This window comes from Mus pahari, chromosome 7 (assembly GCF_900095145.1).
Source record: "Mus pahari chromosome 7, PAHARI_EIJ_v1.1, whole genome shotgun sequence".
NCBI classification, from domain to species: Eukaryota; Metazoa; Chordata; class Mammalia; order Rodentia; family Muridae; genus Mus; species Mus pahari.
Genome location: NC_034596.1, coordinates 57,262 through 70,444, shown reverse-complemented (window position 1 = coordinate 70,444; position 13,183 = coordinate 57,262). Strand labels below are relative to the sequence as shown.

At 42.0% G+C, this 13,183-nt stretch overlaps 1 protein-coding gene across 1 annotated transcript in view; it reads left to right on the top strand.

Annotated features, from left to right (window-relative positions):
* Positions 1 to 5,322: 5,322 nt before the first annotated feature.
* Yes1 (YES proto-oncogene 1, Src family tyrosine kinase) overlaps positions 5,323 to 13,183 on the top strand; it is a 58,930-nt gene continuing 51,069 nt past the window's right edge. The window contains exon 1 of the mRNA XM_029540887.1: positions 5,323 to 5,521. The gene's annotated coding sequence lies outside the window, so the exon portion shown is untranslated. The remainder of the gene's footprint in view (positions 5,522 to 13,183) is intronic.

The following is a 13,183-nucleotide window of genomic DNA, read 5'->3' as shown; positions in this document are numbered from 1 at the left end:
CCTGCCTCTGCCTCCCAAGTGCTGGGATTAAAGGCGTGTGCCGCCACTGCCGGGCAAGGCTATGTACTTTTCTTTCTTTCTTTCTTTTTTCAATTTTTATTAGATATTTACTTCATTTACATTTTAAATGCTATCCCTAAAGTCCCCTATATCGCCCCTGCCCCCTGCTCACCTACCCACCCACTCCCCCTTCTTGGCCCTGGTGTTCCCCTGTACTGGGGCATATAAAGTTTGCAAGACCAAGGGGCCTTTTCCCAGTGATGGCCGTCTAGGCCATCTTCTACTACATATGCAGCTAGAGACACGAGCTCTGGGGGTGCTGGTTAGTTCATATTGTTGTTCCACCTATAGGGTTGCAGACCCCGTCCGCTCCTTGGGTACTTTCTCTAGCTCTTCCATTGGGGCCCTGTGTTCCATCCAATAGCTGACTGTGAGCATCCACTTCTGTGTTTGCCAGGCACTGGCATAGCCTCAAAAGCTATCTATTTTTCTATGAGAAATTTACCTGCTATTCTAGAATTGGGGAGAAATAATTGTGGTTTTACATGGTCACTGAAATAACATTTAAAAATAATTGTCGGTAGAAACGGGAAAATATTTTTTGAAATCATAAGGATTCTCAGTAGATTTTGGAGTGGCTTCTCTCATTGTATTTAAGTCCTCCCTCTAAGTCTTAGAGTTCCAATATGAAAACCTGAGAGCTCCAATCTGAAAACAAGGCTGCTAACCTCCAAGGATATTCTAGGGATTAAAGGAATGCTGTAGGCAAGCCCGGTGTATTGCCTGGGGCTCAATAAAAGGCAGCTACTGCTTTTGTTATTGTTGGTAATGTTTTATCAACTTTACTATTTGCATTGCTGATCTGATTAACACATTCATTCACATGACTTAGCACATTTCATGGTTTAAATATTTAATGTATATCTGTCTCTTTTGTTTTGCTTTTCAAGATAGGGTTTCTCTGTGTAGACTTCTGCTTCCCAAGTGCTGGGATTAAAGGCGAGCATCACTATGTGTTCTTTTTAATAAGAAAAAAAATGAACAATTTCAACTCACCAAAAGCTCTACTCACATACAAGTCAAAGAAGAGTGAATACATTTTTTAAAGCATTGAAGACATTGTAGTTATGTCAAGCCTAAGGTATGGTGAGTCAAGGTTTAAAATTTTGTCAGATACATATGAGAAAATGATCTTTGTAGTTAAAGTTGCAACAAAATTTGTTCAGCTTTAGAAAGGAGATTTTAAAGAAAGTTAGAAAAGTATACTTTCTAAATACACCGTTTAAAACCCAAGCTAGCACCATCTTGGAAAACATCTAATTATAAAAAGCTCCCTAATATAAATATTTTATGCTTCATGAACCCATTCAGTGAACTTTAAAGATAGAGCCTGATTTAGTTTCTTTTCTAAACCATCAGCTCTGGTAAACATTCTAAATTCAATTTCTTGCCTTCAAGCAAAGTTAGGTTCTACTTCTAACCCATGTGTAAAAGTCCTCAGAAGTAAGTGGTGGCGACTCAGTGGAGTTTAAACTCAAGGCCAGAAGCACTGTCAATATCATTACCTATCAGCTGCAAGTACTAGAAAACACAGGCCAAAACACTCAAGAAAAACTATAGAAACCACAAACACAGCACATGGGAGGAAAGTAGCTGCTGTTAAAATTGTGTTGAGTAGGGGCTGGTGAGATGGCTCAGTAGGTAAGAGCACTCAACTGAGTTCAAATCCCAGAGTTCAAATCCCAGCAACCACATGGTGGCTCACAACCATCCGTAAAGAGATCTGATGCCCTCTTCTGGAGTGTCTGNAGACAGCTACAGTGTACTTAAATATAATAAATAAATAAATAAATCTTTAAAATTGTGTTGAGTAGGAGTCTGAGGTTTGAGTTAGTGCTCAGGGGGAAAAGTGATGCCATGATCTAAGTGACCTTACTTAGGTAAGAGGATGTGTCAGCTTTATGCCTGGCAAGAATTACGTTAATCTCTTAGGGCTCCTGTAAGTTCCTGTCTCCACTCTGGCTGTGCTACTACTCTGTGAAAATTGGTTCCCCTGTAAGTGTCCCACCCCTAGTCTGAACAGAAAGCAGGAAATCCTGCCCTTAGAGCTGAGGTGACAGTCAGTCAGCAATACAAAGGAGACACTAAATTGTATTTTGTTTTGCTTTAGTTTTGTTTTCTGGGACTTTTTGTTGAGGGGTTGAGTCTAGGTTAGCTTGAAACTCAGTAAATGTCTTAGGACTCCTGATTCTTTACCTCCACCTCCCAAGAGATGGGGTCTAAATTGAGTTTCTTACTTGCAAAGAACAGACTTTCTACTTAATTTAGGCAGAAAAGAAATTTATTGGAGGAAGTTCAAAGAATCAATAGGAAGACTGAAGAAGTAGGCTCAGTCAGGAAAAAGGAAGGTATGGGGAGTTCAAGTCTGATACAGGGATGGTCTGAGAGTCAAGATACTCAACCCTTGCCCAGTTGAGAGGAAGGGAAAAAATCCACCATGGCCACTATAAGGTTATGAAAACACAAAGTTTGAGTAAGTAATGAACTGCTTCAGAGAGCTTGTCATAATGAGCCTCACACTCAAGAAGAAACGCCTGAACCCACAAATTGTAGCTCAGGGAGGTGCTTGTGCTCTTTCTAGGTGGGGCCTTGGAGTAGGCATGGCCAGCTGAAAAAGGCAAGGCCAGGACAGCACAGATACATGCCGTGTGTACACAAGGACGTCCTGCTCCTAGGGTAAAAGTTATCTCCGAAAACTCTTTCTGGGGCTGGAGAGATGGCTCAGTGGTTAAGAGCACTGACTGCTTTCCCAGAGGTCCTGAGTTCAATTCCCAGCAACCACACGGTGGCTCACAACCATCCGTAATGAGATCTGATGACCTCTTCTGGTGTGTCTGAAGACAGCAACACTGTACTCACATAAAAATAAATAAGTCTTTAAAAGAAAAAAGAAGAAAGAAAAGTCTGTCTGGTAGTAGGGATGGTTGAGATCATACAGTGCATGGCTTTCCACTGTTGCAGGAAGAGAAACTCATTACCAGGGCCTTAGTGAAGTGGGCAAATCTCTCCCTGATAGCACTTTATCCTAAATAAGAACATTTTCAGGCAGAATCATAGGTTCCATTGGTCATCAGTTCAACTTCTAATAAGTAAGAACACCTTAGTTTTAGAAATACCTAATATAGTTCAAATTTTCCACTGGTCTTCCCCTTCCTCCCTAGGGCTGATTTTCCCAGAGGTTTCAAGATAGGTCTTATCACACTATAACACTGTGACGAGGGAAATATGAGCCGGCATTCACTTGTCCATTTCATAAACAGGTTTTTAGCTATGACTAGTTTCTATAACACCAAAATTTCCCAGCAAAATTTCCCAGATCCTGTCACCATCTTTAAGAATATTTCTAAAATTAATAGCCATTAAATGTAACCTATAAGTTGTAGGTATATTTTTGATACTCTCTTCCAACCTTAAAATACAGAAATTGTGTGTGATGGAACCTACATGTAACCCCAGAAACTGGGAGGTAGAGACAGGAGAAGGAAGGGCTCAAAATCATCTGCAGCTACACAGCAAGTTCAAAGCTACCCTGGGCTACACAAGACTCTGTCTCAAAATAGAAAGCAAAGTAAAACAAAATAAAATATAAAACAAATTCAAAACAGGTTAAACTAACATTGAGAGGGTTTTTGTTTGTTGTCTTTTAAATTGGGAGAATTTAGGGTCACAAATATATTTCTATTTTATCTGTAGGTTTAGAAGGGCAACTGCTCAAGTAACTAATGTTCTAGTTTCAAGAAAAAACTTAATGCACCAGTCAATGACAGAGTAAAGCACCACTCTGCATCACACAGTTGTTTATGTGGATTCCCATTCCTTTCTTTGAAGAAAGGGTTTTTGGTTTTATTTTTTTTTTATATTTATTTATTATTATATCTAAGTACACTGTAGCTGTCTTCAGATGCACCAGAAGAGGGCGTCAGATCTCATTACGGATGGTTGTGAGTCACCATGTGGTTGCTGGGATTTGAACTCAGGACCTTTGGAAGAGCAGTCGGTGCTCTTAACCACGGAGACATCTCTCCAGCCCCAGAAGAAACGTTTTAAAGCTGTGTGCATTTAAGTTCCTAAAATACCAGAATACTGACAGAGTTGATATGCCAAAGATGATGCTGAACTTGTCTGAAAACCACAAAGGAAACCAACAGTCCCACATTAATACTTCGAATAACCCCACCAGAGGAAATACAAAAGGGAAATTAAGAGTGTGATAAGGCAGACGTGCCTTTAGCAGGAGTACTTCTAGATTGTCTTTTGACCCTCTCAATCTTGTACCCTAGTTTCTCCTAAACCCTTCTTTTTTCTACAAGGAAAGCAGAAAAAGATGCAGCCGGGTGTGGTGGCGCACCTCTTTAATCCCAGCACTTGGGAGGCAGATGCAGGCGGATTTCTGAGTTCAAGGCCAGCCTGGTCTACAGAGTGAGTTCCAGGACAGTCAGGGCTATACAGAGAAACCCTGTCTCGAAAAACAAAAACAAAACAAAACTAAAAACAAAAAGATGCAAGGCCTTCAGAGGGAAAACAAACAAAAAAACTTTCATCTTGACTTCTCCACTTCAAGGGGCCCTGACGTCAGCTTCCATAGCTGTCAAGAAGAGTCACAGTGCCTTTCCGTGTTCCCTATTATTAGGATCAAATACAATGCAGTCCCACTCTAAGTGAAAGCCACCACTCCTGGGAGAATTGCCAACACAACTCAGCTTCGGTTCTACTGGCGCGGCAAGGCTGGTTCGACCTACAGTCAACAGGAAGCTTCTGGGGCCAGACGAGAACCAAAGTATCAGCACCTCCCGGATGGCTCCCGCGGTTAGACTGAGATTTTAGTATCAGTGACAAAGGGTGCGGAGTCACAATGCTGAGAGATGAACAGTCAAGCTCTCTCCAAGGAACCCCACCTCCGATCACCCTCCGGAAACAAAGCCCCACCCCCCTCGGTGTTTCGGTGAGCCAGGCGGAGCCCCGCTTCGCCCGTGGCGGTAGTCGGCGTGCGGGCAGGCAGGGAACCACAGGCCGGTGCTGCTTTCTCCTCACGCCCCCGCAGGAGCCCGCCTGGCCCCTGGCGCCATGTTGGGCCGGCAGGCACGACACCGCCGGGCCTCCCAGCCGCCCGCGGACCCCGCGCAGAGCTCCCGCGCCGGAAGGCGCTCCGAGCAGGCAGCACGGCGCGAGTTCCGGCGAGCGGGCGCGCGCAGGTAGCCGCCACCCCCGCCCGGCGCGCGGTCGGGAGCGGAGGGGCGGGGCCGGCGGCGAGAGGAGGAGAGCGGGAGGCCGCGGGGTGCGGGCGCCCGGGAGTTCCCTCCTCCTCAAGTCAAGCGTCCCGGGCCGGCAGTGCCGCGGTCGCTGCCTCCCGGCGCCCCGCCAGCAGGAGCAGGCGGTGGAGAAGGGAGAGGGCCCCACGGGCGTCCACCTCGGCCGGCCGCCTTCTCCCCGCGGCGACCCGTGCGAGTGCGGCCGGACCCAGGTAAGCTCGCGGCGTGGCCTCGCGACGTAGGCAGCTGACCCGGACCGGGCAGCTCTAGGCCTCGGCATCCACCCTTCTGCTCCCCGGCTTCTCGAGGCGCCGCCGCCCCTGCCGCTGTCCGCCTGCTGGTCCCGGAGTCTGGAAGTTGAGGAGAAACTATTTCCGTCCCTCGGTCTGGCGGGCGGGCGTGTGTGTTCCGTCTCCTGGGCTCACTACCTGCTTGTCCAGTGCCGCGGTCTCCGCCCTGTCCAGTACTTCCCGATCCTGCGGGAGTCCGTATAGTGGTCCAGCCTATGTGGCGCCGCCGCTGCACCCTAAAGGACGTGGGGTCACTCGCGAATGAGGACCAGAGGGTAGGGTAGGGGGCCCTTCTCGTCCTAGCGGCTGGAGGTCTGTGTCGCCTGTCGCCCGCAGCAACTGTCCGGAGCGAGGAGTGGAACGCGTGGAGCGAGTGGTTGAGCGGCCGGTTGTACTTGGTTTGATTGCAAACCAGGACCTGTTTATAAAGTTTTCCTTTGTTTGGGTTTGAGGGTGTTGGGCAGTGTTACAATCAGCGGCCACTTTTAAGTGCCTTGCCACTCCGCCTCCCCATGAGTTCGGTTCTCTGTCCTCCTGTGTCAACGAAAATTTTGTGTCTAGCTTGATAATTGCTTCCAGCTTTTCCTTTATTGGGCTTGAAGAAAGAGTTGTTTTTAAAAAGTGGGAATATCGTTTCTGGTATAGTGATTGCTGTAGTGAATGGGGCACAGCGTAGTTTTGATGTGGTTATTCTTTGCATAAGTGATTGGAACAGCAGTGGAATGACAGTTATCAAAGTAAATAAACAAAAAGTATGCAGTTGAAACATAAGTTTGTACCTCTCTCGTGTGTTCCACAGCTGTGTTTTTTACATAAGCGATTTCATAGGATACTGTGCTGTGGTATATTCATGTATTTCGTGTAAAATTACTGACCAAAATTGACAATTGAAAGTGAGTTTAAACATCCTGTTAAATTTCTTTTAAGATTTATTTATTTATTTATTATATGTAAGTACACTGTAGCTGTCTTCAGACACCCCAGAAGAGGGAGTCAGATCTTGTTAAGGATGGCTGTGAGCCACCATGTGGTTGCTGGGATTTGAACTCTGCATCTTCAGAAGAGCAGTTGGGTGCTCTTACCCGCTGAGCCATCTCACCAGCCCAATTTCTAAATTTAAATTACTCACTAATGAAAATGTTATTAAGTGTGCATGTGAGACTCAATTTAAGGCCTAATACGAGCTACCTCTATTAACCAGCACAATGGTGTGGACTAGAAACATTTTGAGTGGGCAGATAGGGAGTGTTAAATTAAAAGCCAAAGTTCTTATATGCATCACATATGAGAGAGAACACAACTGTATGAAAGTTGTTCTTCGGGAATTTTTTTCTTCTTGCTATGTCAGCATTTAGCTATATCTTATTTTTGAATACCAGCAAAACCTCAGTGAAAATGTAGATGCTGGTTGACATTTCAGTAGGTCCTAAAGTTAGGGGAGGGAGAAGATTGCCTTTGATTGAAACTTAGATGCAAGACTGTTTATATTCCATATTTCCAGGATAAAAGAAGAGCTTTTAAAATGTGTACTTTGCCATAAAACTGCGGTAATGTTATCATACCTTTAATTTTGTAGCTAGTTTTTGCTGACTTCACAAGCCACAAAATTGACTCCTTTCTGTTCAACTGTAAGTGAAATTATAGCCCTGACCAGTCTTCTTAGGATAGGTGTGAAATTTATCTCATGGCCAAAGGATAATATTAATATATAGTCAAAAATTGTTTTTAGTTGAAGAAATTCTCAGAAAAATCCATTGTCTCTGCAAATAAACTTTTATTTCGTTGCATATATAAATAAAAGAATATGCTAAAAGAGTAGTGACCCAGTACAAGTGAAATATTACTAATCCTTGTTTACTTACAGTTCAAATTTGCATAACTCTAACAGTAAATAACATACTACTGTGGGTAATTTTTTAAAAAATATTTTATTTATATAAGTACACTGTCCCTGTCTTCAGACACACCAGAAGAGGGCATCAGAATCAGATCCCATTACAGATGGTTGTGAGCCACCATGTGGTTGCTGGGAATTGAACTCAAGATCTCCTGAAGAGAAGTCTGAGTTCTTAACCGCTGAGCCTCTCTCCAGCCCTGGTAATTTATAAAAAAATATATTGAGCCTCCAATTTAGTGGTTCAGGTTGGTGTGAGCATCATTTATTAGTCTTATTACTATTGTTTAGGAATGAAACCTGAGCAGATCTTTTTTTTTTAAAAGAGCATTGCTAGGCTGATGTCTAGGAATGCAAATTTAAGTGATAAAACTATTTTTTAAAAAAAATTACAAGGAAGTGATTCTTATATCCTTGGGGTCTTAGAGGTGTTACTTTTAATTTAATTTATGAGCTCATACATTTGTGTGTTTGTTACCTGGGTTTTATATTTTACATAAAAATATATATATTTTCTTTTTTCTTTTTTTTTTTTTTTTGTTTTGTTTTGTTTTGGTTTGGTTTTTTTTCGAGACAAGGTTTCTCTGTATAGCCCTGGCTGTCCTGGAACTCACTCTGTAGACCAGGCTGGCCTCGAACTCAGAAATCTGCGTGCCTCTGCCTCCCAAGTGCTGGGATTAAAGGCGTGCGCCACCATGCCTGGCTCATAAAAATATTTTTAAGAAGCCCGAATGTAATATAGTGTAGAAGGTGCTTAGGTTAAATTAATAATTTAAATTTCAGGATAACCTGGTTTCCTGTCACATCCTTTAATCTTTTCCCTGTTGATTAAAAATTTCAGTCATTGGTGTCTAGCTTAAGGGCTCTTCTTTGCTAACAGGTTTAGATTTCTTGCATCATAAATATCATAGACTAGTTTGTGTGTGTAACTGCCTTGAAAATACCACACACTTCCAAATGTACAGTAATGAGAGAATTTTCAAAAAAGTGTTTCTTACTCAGTTCTTGATTTTTATGTTATTTTAATGTTCTGAGAGAAGGTGTTATGTGTTATTAATTTTAAATATAAATAGTAAATAGAAAGTAATCAAAATGTTTATTAAATGGATAGGTGTTCTTTTATCAGGTACCTACCTTTCAGAAAATCAGGTACCATGACAAAATTGACATGGCAAGAGTTGACTTTCTTTTTTTTTTTTTTTTTTTTTTTCCTTAAAGCAGTAATGCTTCAAATAAAAAGAATTCAGTGTCAGTTTTAACATGAGGTTTTTCATTGTGTAGTGATTTTCCCTTTAATTACACTTTATGAGGTATGTAGAGTCTGAAGAAATCATGTACTTTTGTTAAAGAAGAAAGCAATGACAACGGTGTGTTTCAGAGACAGTGTGGTTGCCTGATGCTGCTTTATTTATTCTGTGTACTTGCTTGCTGTTTTACCTGTTCGTTTTGTTACTTTATGTTGTTGTAATGGAGCGCTGAAGAAGAGATTGCATCTGTGCCAAGTTCATGTCACAGGAACTTTGCCTCATTGTAAAGGCAATGTTTGTGATTCTGCCCTTGTGTGCATATTTACAGGAAATTTTATTAAGATCTTCCATAAAAAAAAATAAAAACAAACAAACAAACAAACAAAAAAACTTCCATTGTTCAGAGAGCTACATGGCTAGGTCACCTTTGGTTCACATTTAAACTTACTTATACTAAAGATACAAGTCCTCTAGCAAGACCTAACTGCTTCTCTTCAAAGGAAATAATCTGTTCCTATTAAAATGTGTTGGCGTCTTACCAGCACTGTGTACAGCCACTTGTGTATGGCTACAATAGGGTATATATATTTTCTTTTTTCTTCTCTCAGCTGCTCCAGTGCCACAATTAGCTGAGTATTGCTCAGCTGCAGCTGCTGGGTGATTATGAGCCATCCAGCTCCTGTCTAAACTCAGACAGATTTAGCAAAGGAGCTATAGTAACAGTCGAGATAGAAAGGGAAGAAGAGCCAGTGCTGCTGCCAGTATCATTTGAGTAAGTCTGTGCCAAGGGATCCTTGGCTGCTGCAGCACTACTGCTGTCTTGGAACCAGCTGACTTGATGGCAGCATGTCTTGATCTGAGTTGAGCTTTATAACCTTAAGACTGGGAGGCATACTCTAAGAAAAATGGAGAATCCTATAATAACAAAGTATAGTGTGATGTACTGATGGCATGAATTACAAGCCTCAGTGCCTCATCTCTTTGCCTAGCAGTGTCTTTCAGTTGTTAGGTTTTAAGAAGCATGTAACATATTTCAAGTTAGGGGATGGCTGGATTGCTGATGTACATTAATTTTGGACTCTCCTACAAAAAGTAGAAAATCCTTGAGAGGGGTTAGTTCTAGAACTAGCTACCCCCTGTTGTCTGAATTTTGAAAATAGAAACCCCAAATTCTTTTTTTTTCCCTTTTATTATTATTATTATTTGAAACCCCAAATTCTTTTTTCTCACTGTTGGTATTTAAGAAGCTAAGCCTCAACAAGTACAAGTATTAGTAATGCATGGCAGTCTGTACCAGGAGGTGGGATGGGAGGATTGGGAATTCAAGGCCAGTGTTAACCTTGTCTCAAAAGTAAAAGGGGAAAATACGAACATAGTATCAGCTATGTATGGCAAACCAGACTGGAAGATACCATGAGCAGATTTTGCTGCCTGTGAAATGATAAGGCAGCATTTTATATTGCTTTTTTACAGCTATCTACTGAAAATTAGATGGAACAGATCCTTTTAATAATCCTGGAAGTACTGGGTGGCTCAGGGTTTGGGCTAATTTGAGGTAGGGATTAGAAATAGTTCAAATTAGCATAACCCTTAGGAAGAGATAAGGAAGACTGTTTGAAAATGATCAAGAATACATTGTTGTTAGGCCACTGAACAAGAGACTGGTAAAATATTTTCTTCCTTCATGTCTTACAAAGTTCATATGACAAAGCACATTTCTCATAAAATTGTAACTAATTTCTTTCTGTGGCTCTTATAGTTGATAAAGTGTTCCTGAGTCAAGGTGCAGTTTTATAGTAATCCACAGTAAAGATTTTAAAGAAAGATTCCCTTATTTATTTATTTATTATTTATAGAGTGTGTTTCTCTGTGTGTGTCTGTGTGTGTGTGTGTGTGTGTAGTGTGTGGGGGGGTAAGGTGAGAGGACATAGCTGGAGCAACTGAGGATAGACTCCCTAGAGAAGCATACTTGTGATTTAGCATAACTGGGATTTGAATCAAGACCTTTATTCCTTGGGAATAAGAAACAGTGGTAGAAAAGGAAGGTCTTTTCCTTTTCCTTTTATTTTAAATCATATATTTGAATTGGGAGCAAAGAAAAGTATTCACTGCTGGGCAGTGGTGGTGCATGCCTTTAATCCCAGCACTTGGGAGACAGAGGCAGGCAGATTTCTGAGTTCAAGGCCAGTCTGGTCTACAGAGTGAGTTCCAGGACAGCCAGGGCTATACTGAGAAACCCTGTCTCGAAAAACCAACCAGCCAACCAACCAACAAAAACAAAAACAAAGAAAAATATTCACTTAAAATTTTTGTTTGTTTGTTTGTGTGTACCGTTTTACAGGGTAACCAAACTGGCCTTGAACTGGCTCTGTAACCCAAGCTGGCCTTAGATTTTGTCTTCTGGCCTTTGCTTTCTGCTTCCTAGTGGTGGAATTAGAGACACCAACCACTATCTAACTCTTACTTATATACTTTCCTTTTTAATGGAAGAAGCTTTTTGCTGTAGATGCTATTGTTTGTGGGTTTATCATGGGAAATGGTACAAGGATTCTCTATAAATGCCTAGCTGCTCAGATTAACAGAGACAGTTATTAGCATATTTTCCCAGTCAGTTTGAACTGTCAAGGAGAGGTAAATGTTAAAAGAGTTATTGTGGATAGATAGCCCTGGGGCTAATTATATTTGATGTTAATTCCATTCTCCTATGAGTGGTTGGGAACAAGGAATGATTCAGCACTCAAGTAATTTCCTGTAAACCTGCTTCCCACCTTAATTTGTAAAATAAAGGAGAGCTGATGACTGGGCAGATAAAAGGGAAGGTGGAGCAGAAGTGAAGGAGGGGAAGTAGGAGAAAATGGAAAAGGGAGAGGATGCAGAAGAGGAGGAAGAAGAAGAAAAGCAGAGCAGAAGCACATGTCCTGGAGAAACTGCAAGTTCTAAGGGGTCACCTAATCTGTGGAAGATGGTAGTGTAGTGGTAGATCTGCCCAATCTAGGCCCACAGCCTGTATTCATATTAACTGAGTTGTGTTTTCATTGCTGGGGCATATTTGGGTTGGAGAAATTTACTGCAACAAAGAGTAGTACTTAATTATCCCTAGGCACAATTACTATTTTCTTTTCTTTTGTTTCTTTTTTTTTTTTAAGATTTATTTATTTATTATATGTAAGTGTACTGTAGCTATCTTCAGACACTCCAGAAGAGGGAGTCAGATCTTGTTATGGATGGTTATGAGCCACCATGTGGTTGCTGGGATTTGAACTCTGGACCTTCGGAAGAGCAGTCGGGTGCTCTTACCCACTGAGCCATCTCACCAGCCCAATTACTATTTTCAGTGAGAGCATTCGTTTATGTCTAGAGACCGTGCTTCTTAAAAACTGTAGCATATATCAGTTCCTGCTATATTACATTAATGTAAACAAGTCATGGATTTACCAGATGCCTATAAAGGAGAGATGGTCAAATAATCCCTGTTAAGGCACCCTTAGTTTCTCATAACAACTTCACACACAGGAGGAGAAAAATTTTTGGTGGATAGATAGATATCCCTGCCACAGGAATGACCCAGTAATTAAACAAGTTGGATAGTGTTAGATCACAGAAACCTAGGACGTGTCTCACACAGTGCCTGTGGCTCCTCCCAGCCCTTCTCACACTACTCACTACCCTAAACTTCTCTCTCCCAAGGACTGGGCTTCCACTTGCCTTCCCCCAGCTTCAGATTCCACAGCCATTTTGGTTATGTACCCTCTAGGTTTCCGAACTAGCTCTTGGTTGCTTGGTCCATGGCTCCCCTCTTTGTCTACTTGCCACTCCTTCTCTTTCCCACTTGCTCCCTTCCCCCATCCCTCTTCTCTCATGGTCCCATTCAGTCTGCTGGCTATACTTAGTCTAGACCATTCTAGATGCTGTCCCTCCCCTATTATACACACACACACACACACACACACACACACACACATTCTTTTTATTTTTATTTTTTTTAACACTCCAGATTTTATTCCCTTCCTGGTCCACCCTCCCCCCTTCCCTGTCCCCTTTCCCTCCCAGGTTCCTCCCTTCCAAGAAAGTTTATTTTCTAAGCTAGAGAGCATCTGTTAAATTTAGTTTGGCATTTGATCTTTGAACTTAATTTAGGACCACTAAGAAGGAAAAATGCTGGCCATCTGCAGATTCTTGACAGAATCTTTGGTAGTAAGGGCTATGTCATCCTGGGTTTTATATTAAAAGCACTAGGAAAAACAGTTTTTCATTTTAAGAAGTACCCTGACTTTAGGAAACATTAAAATCTAGTAAATGTCTAGCTTAAGATTCTAATGGTGAGATGGCTCAGTGGGTAAGAGCACCCGACTGTTCTTCCGAAGGTCCGGAGTTCAAATCCCAGCAACCACATGGTGGCTCATAACCATCTGTAACAAGATCTGACGCCCTCTTCTGGAGTGT